Raw genomic sequence first — 11,371 nt, 5'->3', positions numbered from 1 at the left:
AGAATTGCTTTCAACAAAAAAGCAGCCAGCAGGTGGAACTGCTTCCATTTAAACAGTTAGACTGTTGGGATGAAACAGGCATTTCTGAAATATTTTCCTGGTTAAACCACTGGGGTTTAAAACAAGCTAGGTTGAGAAGGATTAAATCAGATGATTTCAATAACATCTGTGGGTTGAACCCCATATTATGTACAAACTATTCTGCTTTAAATTATTCTCTTGAAAATCCACCAGCATAGTTACGATTCTATTATGAGCATTATTCGGTGTATGAATTCCTGTACTCTGTGCTATCCTGAAATATTTGGTTTCATTCTTTGCAGCATCCCATCTCCCTCAATTTTATTTGCGCAGTCCTGGGCATTAGCTTGTTTTTTTGTTTGTTTTTTTTATTCTCCCCGTGGCTGCAAAGATATTTTATTCTATTTCTTGAGGGAAGCAAGTTTTAATTGCCAATTGACTTGGTATTCAACATGATAAGGTATCTAAATCCTGAGAGCTTCCTCCTTTCATTAAAATGTAGATCCAATTTCTCTTCCCTTAATGCCACATGCTGTTATTAAACTGAAATAACGGAAATAGTAAAAGCCAGATGTCACTTCAGTCTCAGATTTGACGTGGGGCACAATTTCCTCTCCTCAAATTTAATCTTCGAGTTATTTACTAAACCCATTCTTTGGAAAAATGCACAATTTAAATGTAAATGCAATTTACATAGGGAGAAGATACCAGATTTGCAGTTTCAATTGCCAATAACTATTTGGAAAAGGGAAAATCAACTAAAGCAAAGATCAGCAGCTGTCAGTCTAAAGGCTGCATCACTCACCATTCTCAGATAACTTTCCTCCTGAAGCCACCTGCCTCTGAGCCTCCACTATGCAGGCAAAAGGAAGTGGAAAACTAAGGCATTTCCCCAGATAGTTCAAGCTGAATTTACTACTGACCGGAGGGAAAAGGAAGAAGTTTGGGTTTCAGTGAGCTGATCTGGTTGGCATCATTGTTGAAATCATTAGCTCACCAATTTCTTTCAAAAATTATTTATTGATCATCTCCTATAGGACAGGAGTTGTGCTTGCCCTAAATCAAGGAAAGGTAGAGGAGAATACAAAGATGTAAAAGCTCTATGGCCGGGTGTGGGGGCTCATGCCTGTAATCCCAGCACTTTGGGAGGCCAAGGCGGGCATATCACAAGGTCAACAGATCGAGACCATCCTGGCCAACATGGTGAAGCCCTATCTCTACTAAAGGTACAAAATTTAGCAGGGTGTGGTGGTTCATGCCTGTAAGCCCAGCTACTTGGGAGGCGGAGGTCGAAGTGAGCCAAGATAGTGCCACTACACTCCAGCCTGGGCAGCTGAGTAAGACTCTGCATAAAAAAAAAAAAAAAAAAAAAAAAAAAGCTACTCTTTCAAGGAGCTCACTGCTGTCTCTTTAAAGAGAAAAGGAAACAATAGCTACAAAAAAAATAATAATAAAATAAGAAAAGTGTTAAAAGAACACCGCAGGAGCCCAGAATCTGAACCATAAGGGTCCAAAGATACATTTAAGGTGAGAATTCCAGGATGACCCACAGTTTGCCCTATAAACAATTATAGACATTCTAGGGTGTGGTGAGCGAGAAGAGAAGTGAGTCAGGTTGAGTAGGTAGATCCCTCCAATTTGTGAAGAATCTGGTGGGCCATGCTAAGGGCTCTGCCTTCACCTCTGGGCACACGTAGAGGTTTATAAGTGGCCCACAGTATAATTATACCTAGTTTGATACTGAGTGGAGGATGAATTGGTAAGGAACAGTCTGGAGGCTACAGGACTCCTCGGTTATTACAACAGTCTAGAAAAGAGTCTGCGGGAGGACTAGAGAAGAAGACACACAATTCATGAATGATTTAGAAGGCAGAATCGCCCCAACAGGATGGCTGATTACGCGTTTCCTCTTTGCTTCACTTGCACAGGCACCAACTCAGTACAAATCTTTTGTCTCAGCCCTGAGCCTGCTTACATAAGGAACCATATGGAGTTTGGTCTGCACAGCATTGACACTTTAAAAATTATTCTGCACTTGTCTAGTCAACCCTTGATTATCCACACTACTTGACGGCAGCAGCAATGCAGATAATCCGTAACTCTCTTCTATTTGGCTTCGGAATTAATTACACCTTTTAGAGCAAATTTGCTTTCCTAATTAATCTTTCCTAGGCTAATATTAAAATTAACTAATATTCTCGGAGCCCACGCCAGCTGGGCAGGGAAAGGGGAATGTGGGGAGGGGGAGAACAGGGAGGCGGCTCAGGCTTAAGCTGAGCAGCAGGAGGAAGCCAACACCACATTAAAATTCACCATGGATTATCCGCAGAGCTCAGAGCTGGGTCTAGCTCATTGAGAGGTGGCTGTATAATTAAAGACTCAAATCCGTTCGGAGTTCAGTAACTGAGCACCTACTATGCACCAGGCACCCTGCTAAGGCTGGAGACGAGGAAAGGAGTAGAGCGCAGTAGACTCCACTCTCAAGGAGCTGCCGGTGTAATGGGGAAAATGCAAGAGTAAACAGAGCCTTCACGCAAATGCAGTGAAGCTTCTGGCAGAAGCATCTTCCCTTCAAAAGCATGAGGCATGAACAAGGTTGACGGAGGAAAAACAAAACAGTAAATGTGTATGACGAAGAGGAAAACCCTGCCTAATTGCCGTTCTATATATATATATATATATATATATATTTTTTTTTTTTTTAAGACAGGGTTTCACCATGTTGGTCAGGCTGGTCTTGAACTCCTGATCTCAGGTGATCCGGCCGCCTTGGCCTCCAAAGTGCTTGGATTACAGGCGTGAGCCACCACGCCCAGCCGCCATTCTATTAACACAACAGCAAATATGATTTTAATAAAATGAGTGCATGTAATTTCTTCTTTCAATAATCCAAATTAGTAAATTCTTTTAATATGGAGTAAAATGTGATCTTTCCCAGCAATTTTTGAAACTATGATACTCCAGTTCCAAGGTTTCCTTGGTGGTGCCTAGAGCTGCCACGGAGGGGTGGGGGACACGGAGCAGCCCCACTCCAGGGGAGCCAGACCAGCTCCACCCTCACCTGCTTTACACGCTGGACTCCTGTGAAGAGTACACTTAAAAGGAACACTACCTGCTATCCAAAGTTAGGAAGCTATCCATCTACCCTGTTTTCTGAGCTGCTGCTTAAAACCTAAATGGTCCTAGTCTCCGGTCCTGTCATGAAGGCAAACCAGTCCTTTGACGCTGGTAAACCATGAGCTTAGGGGCTCCCTTCCTGGTATCCTGTGAGGCCTGCATACGGAGATTTATGATACATAAACCATAAGCAAGAAATTTTGGACAACCCATGGGAACAGAAAAACATATAAGATGCAGTTCTTCAAAGGGATTATGTTCTAAATGGAGAAACAAACCAGAAACACACATGGGCAAAGATAAGAAGTCAAAGTTCATAATTAAATACCAATACAGTAGTAGCCATAAATGCCCAAGAAGGTCAGAAACAGAGAAAAATCTCCCCTGGTTGAGGGCAGTGTTGTTCAGGGAAAGCTTCCTAGAGGAGGTGGAACTCAGAGTGGGACCTGAAAAACAGGTAGGTCTGGATTGGCAGGAAGCGGAAGGATGGGCATTATAGGCAAAGGCATAATCATGAACAAGGCTTATGGGTAGAAGTAAGGATGAGACCAGGTTGGCTTCAGCAAAGGATTCACTTTAGCGAAGTAGATGGACATGGTTGACCTAGCTTGCAGAACGCTCCAGGATTTCCCTGAGGGTGCTTAGGCTCCCAGGTCCCTTCAGTTCCAGGATCCTTGTGGGGCCCTCTGTAGCTGACAATGGGTTGCCACCCTGGAGGCCTCTGAAAGAGGGTGTTCAAGGCTGTCAGGAAGAGTAATCTAGTAGGGCAGGGCAGGATGGGAGAAAGAAGGCAGGGAGGGAGACCGAGTGGGTTCCTCACCGCAGTCGCTGTGTGAAAGGATAATGAACAGTAGCGGAGGAGACGGTGGGACGCTTTAGATTATCGGAGTCACCAACCGGGAGCTCAGGAAGCCCCAGGGGACCTTAAGAGGCACTTTTAGAGTGGTTAGGAAAACAGGCTCCGGGTCAGACTGCCTCTGGTTGTATCCTGGATTTTTGTATCACTGCCTCCATTTGTGTCACTTACTAGCTGGGCCCTGGCTTTCACATCTATGAAATGGTAATGTAGTCATAACAGAATTTTTAAGGACTGAGTTAACATGTCTCAAGAGCTAAAAGCACTGTTTTCTATAAATGCTTAATAGTAAGTGCTCACAAGCATGAGCTGTGAGTAAGGCCCCAGTACGATGCCATGGCTCTGGGGTCCTGTACTGGGATTCTTGCTGAAGAGGGGACACTGCTCATGATTGGGGCATCTCCCCATCTCATTTGAGATCATAGCTTACCCCTTTACCTGGGAACTCAGGAAAACTGAAAGTAGCTTCACATAATAAAGGCCACTCAGGATCTGCTTTTTCTCAAAGGAACATTTGAGAGAGAGAGAGAGAGAGAGAGAGAGAGAGGCAGAGAGAGAGAGAGAGAACGAGTGAGCACACACTCAAGGGAATGGGTTTCCACCGCAGTACACAGGGTAAGGAGCAACATCATGAAGTAGGAGACCATACAAACCAAGACAGCCAGGACATTATGGGACATTTATTCATGTCCTTAAAATCCAGGAGTGATGAATTCCCATGGCTTAAAGGAGACTGTACCAGCAGGGATCTGAAGACAGCCACAGAAAGATAATAAAAGTGGAAGCAAAAGAAGCCACAAAAAGTAGCAGCATAAGATGGAGAAGGAATGAGGCTGAGATGGAAATCCTCATGGCCGATGCATTGACTGTACCTGCAGGAGGATCTCCCATTTGACCTGGTTTTCTAGTAGCCATACAAAAAACTCTAGTCAATTCCATACTTGTGAAATAGAAATAAAACAACTGTTCCGGGGCGTTTAATGGTTCCTGGTACTAAGGAGAAGTGTGGATGTTTCCTGAGGATCCCGTGTGGAAGACAACTGGGTGACTGATAGTGGGTGAGGCTGGAAGACTGGACGGGGGCCAGACAGCCAAGGGCCTCAGAACCAGGATGAGTTCTTCGGCTTTATCCTAAGGACAGTGGGAGACACTGAAGATTTGAGAGTGGGGTTTTTTTTTTTGTTTCCATAATTTTAAAACATTTTCAAACAGAAGTCAATTACAAGCAAGTAAAGTAAAAGCATAATACCCCTCACCCTGCTTCAACAGTTGTCAACATTTTGCCAATCCTGTTACCAAAAAGTGTGGAGCAGGGGAGTGATGCCAGGACAGTTATCTTTGAAAAAGAGCCCTCAAGGTGCTACGGAGAGGATGAGAGGAAGGGTCTAGGACTGGGTACATGGGTATCGTGAGGTTGCAGCAAACCACTCCTTCATTCATTCAACAAATATTTCCTGAATCCTACCCCGTGCCTTGCACTGTTCTTGGTGCTGTGAATTCAAGGTTAAATTAAAAACAAACAAACAAACAAAACAAAACAAAACAAAAACGAGGTTCCTGCCCTCCTAGAGCTTATGCCCTGGGAAAGAAAAGCAGACAAACAAGCAAATGGAATAAACAAGCACCTTTCAGAATATGATAACGAGGCAGACGGATGCGACAGGGAAGAGCTTGGGAGGAAGGGGCTCTGATTTAGACTGGATGGTCACGGAGGACCATTCAAGTGTTCCTGGAACGGCAAGAGAGTCAGGGAGGCCTGCAGATGAGAGAGGGTGGTAGAATGGAGAGCAAGGTGAGAAAAGATGGTGGCTTGGACCAAGGTAGTAACTAGGTGAGGACAAAGAGAAACAGATTTGAGGGAGATTTAGGAGGGAGAGCCAATAGTATTTGAGGATTTGGTGACTGATCGGAGGTAGGGTGGAGAGTGTGAGGAATGAGTCAGATTTCGGGCTTGAAAATCTTGGTAGGCAGAGGTGCCCTTCCCTGAGACAGGGAAGAGAGGTTATGGGCAAAGTCCAGATTGCCACGTGGCTCCCTCACAGCCTTTCAAAGTGAGGGCCTGGCAATGGGAAGCCACTTCCACCACCAACCCCAGTCAAGTAACCAGCTATCCATGCAGCTTCTGGATCAGACAGTTGCCTCGGACAATTCCAAGTGATCAGCACCACCAACCCTCACCCTCCACAGGTGGCTCCAATCCACCTGCAGCCCCAGTGACCTAGAGAGTATGGAAGGACACTTCTGGTCCAGTTTAATTTGCTTGGGCAGCAGAGGAGATGAAGTAGATGCTACAACTATTTTAACAGAGCCTTGTGGGGAGGGTGGGTGTGTTGAACTGCACCATGGGAATATGATATCCACGTTGGTGGCGTGTTTCAAAGACATCATATCATGATGGTAGGGGTCCTCTGAAGCCCTGTCAATGTCTCAGGACATTTTGTGCCTCGGCTCATTTCAATGCCCCATTGTGTCAGGCAGATATGAGGGCTGAGATTTAAAAGGATCAGGATTTTGCTGGAAGGCAATATGCAGGTCTGCGCTAGAGGGAAATCTCGAATTAGAACATCCATTATGCCCTCACACTGTGACTTTTGCATGGTGGACAGATTTATTAGAAAAAGGATAAAAGGTGGCCTGTGGAGATAGTTGGGGTGGGGGGAGGAAGAGACCCCCAAATGCAATCTACACCGGAGATCATAGTGGCTAGCGCAGGTCTCTGTTTCTGGAAATGACTCCTCTACTCTCCTTAGCATGCTTTTTAGCTATTATCTGTCCTTGCCGCACCTTGCCCGAGAAGGGCATTTTTCTCGGCTGTCTATTTTGATGTTGGGGGACGGGGGGGAGCAGGGACAGGCATTTGGGGTCATTGTCTGGGAATGAATCCTGGACAGCAGGAGGCTGCTGCTCTCACTCCTCATCCCCATCATCTGTCACCCAGCGAGGGCAGCCGGCAGCCAGGCATCGGACTGCCTAATGAAGGCAGAGAGGTGGTTCCGGCTGTGCACAGGTGCCGCTGCACCATTAACAGAGGTGACATTCCGAAACACTACTCATTACAGAGCAGACATTGGACAGGGCTGGGACACATATTAATGGCAGCTGGGCCAGCCAGCGTCTGTCTCAAATCCCACTGCCCCTGAGAGAGAAATCGAGAGAGCAAGAAAGAAGCCTCCTGAGTGTCAAACCAGCAGGCTCCTCACTTTGCAGAGAGAAAAATGAATTCTTGCCACATAGAAGGCCGAGTCATTCTCTCCGCTGCCTGCACACCTAAGGGTCCTCAGCTTTAGGCCCGCCCAAGCGCTGACCAGCTCCCGTAGAAGCCCCCAGCTACTTCCCTCTTAGAAAGGGCTGTGCTGCAGATGGCTGGGCAGGAGGGGCATCCTCAAATCAAACCTGGATCTGGATGGCGCCCATGAAGTCTTGTTTTAGAGACGGGCATGGACCCCAGTTGTAACTAGGAGGTATAGAGGGAAGCTATGGAGAACTTCCAGGTGGAGGGTGGCCAGGGACTGGGTGGGACAGTGGGGTAGGAGTGGAAACCAAAGTCATCCAGAGGAGGTAAGAACAGGATAGATCTCCCTCCTGGAATGGGATGCGTGGTTCCCCTGAGACGGGAGAAAGCCGCCCATCACCGTGGAGAACCAGGAATGGCAGACCACGTGGACGCCAACAGTTTACGCAGCTCCCCAGCTAGGTGCAAAGTGGCCAAAGGAAGAGCCGGTGTTCCACGCGCACACCCCCGCGCCCGCACAGCCCCAGGAGCTTCCCATTCGGTCGGGGGACCCCAAGCAGCCGGCGAGGAGCACTGCGCAGGCGCACTCAGGCCGCCGCGCCCGCCGCCCTCCCTCCGCAGCGGGGCGCCCCCGCCCCCGCACCGCTCAGTTTTAAACCCTCAGCAGACGGAACTCGACTTAAAAATAACTATTTTGACAGTTCGGATGTAAATATGTGAGTGACGCGTGGGGCTGTTTTTCCTTCACTTTCCCTCACCCCTCGCTTCCTACCCCAGCTTGACTCTGCTGAGGCTGAGATGATGGGAGAGCGCCTTCTGCAGGATGCTCCCCAAACTGCAGCAGGAGGAAGAGACTTGTCTTAGAGCGCCCAGCCAGCTTGGGGGCGGGGCGGGGGACCCCCGGGGGACCCCCAGCTCACTTTCACCGCACACATCACACGCCTTTTGGGGATAAGCATATTTACACACGATTTCTTGTCTACTGCCTTAAAAAAGGAGACGTTAGCCAGCACACAGCTGAGCTAATGTAATCACTCCTGACTCCTCCACAGCCTGTGCATATTGACTGACGTCTGCTTCATACCTGACCCTGTGCATGCAGTGGAACACGTGACACGTGCAACATGCACACTTGTGATTCCTAATTTTTGCAACGAACCTTCCAGTTAACTTATACTAAATACCTGCTTTGTGCCAGGCCTGGAGCTAGCTGAGCACTTGAGCACAGGCTATCTGACTTGACCCTTGTAAAAACTTGTGGGTATTATTATCTGCATTTTACATATGGAAAACATAAGTCTAAGGAGATTGAGTGACTTATCTAGGCTGCCACAGATAGTAAAGAGAACAAGTCTTGTGCTCTTTCCTCCATAGTCAATTGAGTGGAGGGGTGGTGGAGGCACAGTTACACTCACTCTATAAGTAAGGGAAACTGAGGCCCAGACAGACAAAGCTGAGTGTCTGTCTGGTCACCAATACGCATTTCAGCTGGGGCAGAGCCAGGACAACAACACAGAAGCTTAGGACTGCCGGCCTGCACTTCCCTTCCCAATCTTCTGGCCCCAGGCAATGTGGTGGGACAGAACAGACACCATGCAATGTCTTTGAGATTCTCCCTTGTTTGGAAGAAGGGTAGAGAAAAGGTAGCAGGAGAAGAGTTAAAGAAAGAAAGAGAAAGGGAAAAGGAGGGAGGAGGGCTGGAGAGTGGGCAAGCATAAGTCCGTGTAGACATGCATGGCCTGGCCCAGTACTGCAGTGAGATGGGGAAGTTGAGAGAGCCCCCAGCCACTCCTCCCTTCCTTCCGTGCTCCTGTTCTCCCACTGGGTGGTGCCTCTCCCTCCTTGACCAGGTGTACACTGCTCTCACGCTTTTTCCCCTCATCCTAACAAAACCTGCTATAAGAGGGAATCTGCGGTAATCACTGATGTTGCGGGACAAGTGCTTGGTAACTGCCAAGTGTTTGCTTCCCTTCTGGATTACAAACCCCAAGGGATCAAAACCTGAAGTCCAAGAGAGGAAGCACTCATGAAATTTCAGATGTCAGACTTCCGGAGAGGAGAGGAATTTGGGAACAATATGGCCCATTCGTGACAGAAGAGGCTTCCGATCATCTCCACTGGGAAGGTCATTGCTAGCTCTGTCCATGTGTAGATACAGCCATGGGCAGAAGTCTGTAGACATTGGTAAAGAAAAGAGAAGGGGCCAGGCACAGTGGCTCATGCCTATAATCCCAGCACTTTGGGAGGCCGAGGTGAACAGATCACCTGAGGTCAGGAGTTTGAGACCAGCCTGACCAACATGGAGAAACCCCGTCTCTACTAAAAATACAAAAAATTAGCCAGGCGCCTGTAATCCAGCTACTTAGGAAGCTGAGGCAGGAGAATCGCTTGATCCCGGGAGGCAGAGGTTGCAGTGAGCCAACATCGAGCCATTGCACTCCAGCCTGGGCAACAAGAACAAAATTCCATCCCCCAAAAAAAAAAAAAAAAAAAAAAGGAAGAGAGAAGGACCCCTCGGATCTGTGCCCTGGACATGCTTTCCATCCTTCAAGGCTCAGATCAAATTCCACCTTGGCCAGGCACAGTGGCTCTTGCCTGTAATCCCAGCACTTTGGAAGGCCAATGTGGGAGAACCACTTGAGCCCAGGAGTTCAAGACCAGCCTGGGCAACATGGTGAAACCCTGCCTCAATTAAAAAAAAAAAAAAAAAAAAAAAAGGCCGGGCACGGTGGCTCACGCCTGTAATCCCAGCACTTCGGGAGGCCGAGGCAGGTGGATCACGAGGTCAACAGATCAAGACCATCCTGATCAACATGGTGAAACCCCGTCTCTACTAAAAATACAAAAAATTAGCTGGGCATGGTGGCGCGTGCCTGTAATCCCAGCTACTCAGGAGGCTGAGGCAGGAGAATTGCCTGAACCCAGGAGGCGGAGGTTGCGGTGAGCCGAGATTGTGCCATTGCACTCCAGCCTGGGTAACAAGAGCGCAACTCCGTCTCAAAAAAAAAACGAAAAAAACGCAAATAACTAGCTGGGCCTGGTGGTATATGCTTGTAGTCCCAGCTACTCAGGAGGCTGAAGTGAGAAGATCGCTTGAGCCTGGGAGGTTGAAGAGGCAGTGAGCCATGATTGTACCACTGCACTCCAGCCTGGGGAACAGAGCAAGACCCTGTCTCAAAAAAATAAAAGTAAAAAAACCCCACCTCTTCTGTGATGCCTTCCCTGATTCTTCCCCACTCTACAGTTGTGTTCTCTCAAGCCTCTGAAGGCCAGAGCACTTTACTTATACTCTACCTGAGGTATTTTTGAGCATTACTGCATTTTTTTTTTTTTTTTGAGATGGAGTTTCCCTCTTGTTGCCCAGGTTGGAGTGCAATGGCACGATCTTGGCTCACCGCAACCTCCATCTCCCAGGTTTAAGTGTTTCTCCCGCCTTAGCCTCCCGAGTAGCTGGGATTACTGGCATGTGCCACCATGCCCAGCTAATTTTGTATTTTTTAGTAGAGACGGAGTTTCTCTATGTTGGTCAGGCTGGTATTGAACTCCCGACCTCAGGTGATCCGCCAGCCTTGGCCTCCCAAAGTGTTGGGATTACAGGCGTGAGCCACCATGCCTGGCCACCACATTGTTTTTTAAATTATTATGAAATTGTGAGATTCTCCAAGACTGGAGCAATGTCTGGCTTCCCTGTATTTCTCCTGCAGCCCCTCCCACAGGGCTTTGCGTAGGGCCAGGACTCAATATTGATTGAATAGATTCAGTAAACAGCAGCGCACAGCATACATTTCCCCATGCAAGAGGGTAAAGGCTGGGGTGCAGACAGCAGAGGGGCTGGGGCAGGCATATGGAAAGGCTTGGGGTCACATCTGCCCCAGACCATTCAACAAACACTTAGTAAGCGCTTTGTGCTAGGTGTCATGGTGGCTGAGACTGCAGAAGAGGCAGCCAGCTCCCTCAGGAGCAGCCAATCCACCACTCTAAACAACAGCTGCCTGTGTGATAACTTGAGTCGCCTCCTGCCCCAGATCACTTCTTGCCTTACAGGAGGCTGGCTTTGGGGTTAGACTTGCTGGCTCGATCTCGCTACCCTCTCTCAGGGCTTTCTGCTTGGAGATTGTTGGAATCTCTATTCCCCCAATTCAAGT

The sequence above is a fragment of the Saimiri boliviensis genome, chromosome 14 (assembly GCF_048565385.1).
Source record: "Saimiri boliviensis isolate mSaiBol1 chromosome 14, mSaiBol1.pri, whole genome shotgun sequence".
In the NCBI taxonomy this organism is placed as follows: Eukaryota; Metazoa; Chordata; class Mammalia; order Primates; family Cebidae; genus Saimiri; species Saimiri boliviensis.
This window is presented reverse-complemented; position numbering follows the sequence as displayed.